Raw genomic sequence first — 5,323 nt, forward strand, 5'->3', positions numbered from 1 at the left:
CAGTCTGAATGACAGTATATAACAGTCTGAATGACAGTCCACTACATGACAGTATATAACAGACTGAATGACAGTATATAACAGACTGAATGACAGTATATAACAGTCTGAATGACAGTATATAACAGTCTGAATGACAGTCCACTACATGACAGTATATAACAGTCTGAATGACAGTCCACCACATTACAGTATATAACAGTCTGAATGACAGTCCACCACATTACAGTATATAACAGTCTGAATGACAGTCCACTACATTACAGTATATAACAGACTGAATGACAGTCCACTACATTACAGTAAATAACAGTCTGAATGACAGTATATAACAGTCTGAATGACAGTCCACTACATTACAGTATATAACAGTCTGAATGACAGTCCACTACATTACAGTATATAACAGACTGAATGACAGTCCACTACATTACAGTATATAACAGACTGAATGACAGTATATAACAGTCTGAATGACAGTCCACTACATTACAGTATATAACAGACTGAATGACAGTATATAACAGTCTGAATGACAGTCCACTACATTACAGTATTTAACAGACTGAATAACAGTCCACTACATTACAGTATATAACAGACTGAATGACAGTCCACTACATTACAGTATATAACAGTCTGAATGACAGTATATAACGAGGGCCTTGTGGTGGATCTATCTCAAGGGCCTGGTGGTGGAGCTATCACAAGGGCCTGGTTGTGGAGCTATCACGAGGACCTGGTGGTGGAGCTATCACGAGGACCTGGTGGTGGAGCTATCACGAGGGCCTGGTGGTGGAGCTATCACAAGGGCCTGGTGGTGGAGCTATCACGAGGGACTAGTGGTGGTGCTATCACAAGTGCCTGGTGGTAGAGCTATCACGAGGGCCTGGTTGTGGAGCTATCACAAAGGCCTGGTGGTGGAGCTATCACGAGGGCCTGGTTGTGGAGCTATCACAAGGGCCTGGTGGTGGAGCTATCACGAGGGCCTGGTGGTGGAGCTATCACGAGGGCCTGGTGGTGGAGCTATCACGAGGGCCTGGTGGTGGAGCTATCACGAGGGCCTGGTTGTGGAGCTATCACGAGGGACTAGTGGTGGTGCTATCACAAGTGCCTGGTGGTGGAGCTATCACGAGGGCCTGGTTGTGGAGCTATCACAAGGGCCTGGTGGTGGAGCTATCACGAGGGCCTGGTGGTGGAGCTATCACGAGGGCCTGGTGGTGGAGCTATCACGAGGGCCTGGTGGTGGAGCTATCACAAGGGCCTGGTGGTGGAGCTATCACGAGGGCCTGGTTGTGGAGCTATCACGAGGGACTAGTGGTGGTGCTATCACAAGTGCCTGGTGGTAGAGCTATCACGAGGGCCTGGTTGTGGAGCTATCACAAGGGCCTGGTGGTGGAGCTATCACGAGGGCCTGGTTGTGGAGCTATCACAAGGGCCTGGTGGTGGAGCTATCACGAGGGCCTGGTGGTGGAGCTATCACGAGGGCCTGGTGGTGGAGCTATCACGAGGGCCTGGTGGTGGAGCTATCACAAGGGCCTGGTGGTGGAGCTATCACGAGGGCCTGGTGGTGGTGCTATCACAAGGGCCTAGTGGTGGTGCTATCACAAGGGCCTGGTGGTGGAGCTATCACGAGGGCCTGGTGGTGGAGCTATCACGAGGGCCTGGTGGTGGAGCTATCAGTCATGGAGCTGCGACACGTAGCTCATTATCAGTGAATCTTTCGATTGGTTCGGTTCTGAAAAGTTTCAACAGACATAATTGTGGTCTTAGCAGTGCATTCCTTGCTGTCATGTGACAGGCCTGCAGTCTTATTGCATTTGGGATGCTCTGGGCAACAACAAGGACGATACTGTTATCTTACTAAGAGGGTTGTTGAACTCTGAAGGCCTTGTTATGTACTGCAGGATGTGTCTGTGGTTTATAAGGGCAGCTCCTGTTATTCAGAGACACAATTCACAATGAGAGGCTTCTGACTTCACTTAACATGCACACGCTCACACACACACACACACACACACACACACACACACACACACACACACACACACACACACACACACACACACACACACACACACACACACACACACACACACACACACACACACACACACACACACACACACACACACACACACACACACACACACACACACACACACGCTGCTGACTGTCTCCCTGACGTGCGATAGAGTTGTAAACCGTGCTTGACCTTTGACACGGTCCCCAGTAATGCCGTTTAAAGGCCCACTCCATTTAGCAAAGAAGAAACGCCTGAAGAGAGAGTGCCATATGTCCTCAAAACACATTTGTATCATTACTAAAATATTAGTATTTATTAGTGTTAGTATGTATTAGTAGTAGTATTTATCAGTATTAGTATTTATTAGTGTTAGTATTTATTAGTGTTAGTATTTATTAGTATTAGTATTTATTCGTATTAGTATATATTAGTGTTAGTATTTATTAGTATTAGTATTTATTAGTGTTAGTATTTATTAGTAATAGTATTTATTAGTATTATTATTTATTAGTGTTAGTATTTATTAGTATTAGTATTTATTAGTATTAGTATTTATTAGTATTAGTATTTGTTAGTATTAGTATGTGTTACTATTAGTATTTATTTTGTATTAGTATTTATTACTATTAGTATTTATTACTATTAGTATTTGTTAGTATTAGTATTTATTAGTATTAGTATTTGTTAGTATTAGTATTTGTTAGTATTAGTACTTATTAGTATTAGTATGTATTACTATTAGTATTTATTAGTGTTAGTACTTATTAGTATTAGTATGTATCACTATTTGTATTTATTAGTGTTAGTATTATTAGTATTAGTATTTATTAGTATTAGTATTTATTAGTATTAGTATTTATTAGTATTTGTATTTATTAGTATTAGTATTTGTTAGTGTTAGTATTTATTAGTATTAGTTAGTATTAGTATTTGTTAGTATTAGTATTTATTAGTATTAGTTAGTATTAGTATTTGTTAGTATTAGTATTTATTAGTATTAGTTAGTATTAGTATTTGTTAGTATTAGTATTTATTAGTATTAGTTAGTATTAGTATTTGTTAGTATAAGCTTTTCAAGGCCCTCCGAACGGCACTCTCCAAAGTATACACTTAAAAGTATTGACTGAATCCCTGAAAGAGAGAGTTGACCTTTGACCCTTTACATGTGTCTTTGTTGTTGTTCTTTCCTGGGCCTGTTAGATCACTGTGTTTCGTATGGGCTCAGAGGGCCAGCAGGATATCGAGATGTCCATACTGACAGCCTTGCTCAAAGGTAACCTGGGAAGAACACTCCACTGTTCTTCTGCTCTTTTTCACTTCACACTTAACACAGTCTATAGAACAGATGAATGCTGGGATTGAGACATTTGATATGAATCCCAGTCATAGTCTATAGAACAGATGAATGCTGGGATTGAGACATTTGATCTGAATCCCAGTCATAGTCTATAGAACAGATGAATGCTGGGATTGAGACATTCGATCTGAATCCCAGTCATAGTCTATAGAACAGATGAATTCTGGGATTGAGACATTTGATTTGAATCCCAGTCATAGTCTATAGAACAGATGAATGCTGGGATTGAGACATTTGATCTGAATACCAGTCATAGTCTATTGAACAGCTGTGAAGCGTTTCAAGGTGAAACCAAAAAGCCTTGTTGGTGTTTGATTATAGGCACCAATGCCTCTGCCCCTGACCAGCTGAGTCTAGCCCTGGCCTGGAACAGAGTGGACATCGCTAGGAGCCAGATCTTCGTCTACGGTCACCACTGGCCCATGAGTGGCAGCGTAAGTCTTATAAACAACTTGGGAAACACGTGGATACAATGAACATCACCATGCTGGTCTAACAGGGTCTGATTCAGAGTTGTAATGGACAACACCATGCTGGTCTAACAGGGTCTGATTCAGAGTTGTAATGGACAACACCATGCTGGTCTAACAGGGTCTGATTCAGAGTTGTAATGGACAACACCATGCTGGTCTAACAGGGTCTGATTCAGAGTTGTAGTGAACAACACCATGCTGGTCTAACAGGGTCTGATTCAGAGTTGTAATGGACAACACCATGCTGGTCTAACAGGGTCTGATTCAGAGTTGTAATGGACAACACCATGCTGGTCTAACAGGGTCTGATTCAGAGTTGTAATGGACAACACCATGCTGGTCTAACAGGGTCTGATTCAGAGTTGTAGTGAACAACACCATGCTGGTCTAACAGGGTCTGATTCAGAGTTGTAATGGACAACACCATGCTGGTCTAACAGGGTCTGATTCAGAGTTGTAGTGAACAACACCATGCTGGTCTAACAGGGTCTGATTCAGAGTTGTAATGGACAACACCATGCTGGTCTAACAGGGTCTGATTCAGAGTTGTAGTGAACAACACCATGCTGGTCTAACAGGGTCTGATTCAGAGATCAGATAAGCACGTGCAACTTGACCTTTGACCTAAATCACTCATTGGCATCAGTGGGTTAGAGTAAAGTTTGCACAATACGGCTGAAATAGAGTTCAGCTTGCAGACCTCAAGTCAGAACAACTGCCCATATTCCAAAATAAATATTTTACCTGGCCCCAAATGGTATCAAATTCCCTAAACATAGTGCACTACTTTTGTCTAGAGCCCTATGGGACTTGGTCAGAACTAGTGCGCGACACAGGGAATAGGGTGCCATTTGGGACACAGCCTGAACCTCTAACCAACGGTGATGGTGAGACAACAACCTCCACTGCAGGTACTGTAACAGCTCCATGTGAACTGGGTCAACAAGGGGCTTTCATCCCTCCTGTGTTACCTTCCAGGCGGCCAACACCACGGCATCCCAGGAGAAGACCAAGAGCCCGGTCCCAGTCCGCGGTGGAGGTGGTGGGGCAGGGAAGGGCAAGGCCAGGGTCAAGAAGGGCAAAGGAGGCAAGTCCAAACCTGAACCTCCGGAAGAGACGGACCCCAGGAAGCTGGAGCTACGCAACTGGGTAAATCAATAACCAGTAGTGATTAGGCTTTCACACAATACACTAACTCATATATTCACATATCAATACACTATATTCAAACACATCAATACACTATATTCAACCATATCAATACACTATATTCAACCATATCAATACACTATATTCAAACATGTCAATACACTATATTCAACCATATCAATACACTATATTCAAACATATCAATACACTATATTCAACCATATCAATACACTATATTCAACCATATCAATACACTATATTCAACCATATCAATACACTATATTCAACCATATCAATACACTATATTCAACCATATCA

General features: G+C 42.3%; 1 pseudogene; it reads left to right on the forward strand.

Moving 5' to 3' along the window:
• Positions 1-686: 686 nt before the first annotated feature.
• LOC124028438 overlaps positions 687-5,323 on the forward strand; it is a 23,640-nt pseudogene continuing 19,003 nt past the window's right edge.

Source organism: Oncorhynchus gorbuscha, unplaced genomic scaffold, assembly GCF_021184085.1.
Source record: "Oncorhynchus gorbuscha isolate QuinsamMale2020 ecotype Even-year unplaced genomic scaffold, OgorEven_v1.0 Un_scaffold_4158, whole genome shotgun sequence".
NCBI classification, from domain to species: Eukaryota; Metazoa; Chordata; class Actinopteri; order Salmoniformes; family Salmonidae; genus Oncorhynchus; species Oncorhynchus gorbuscha.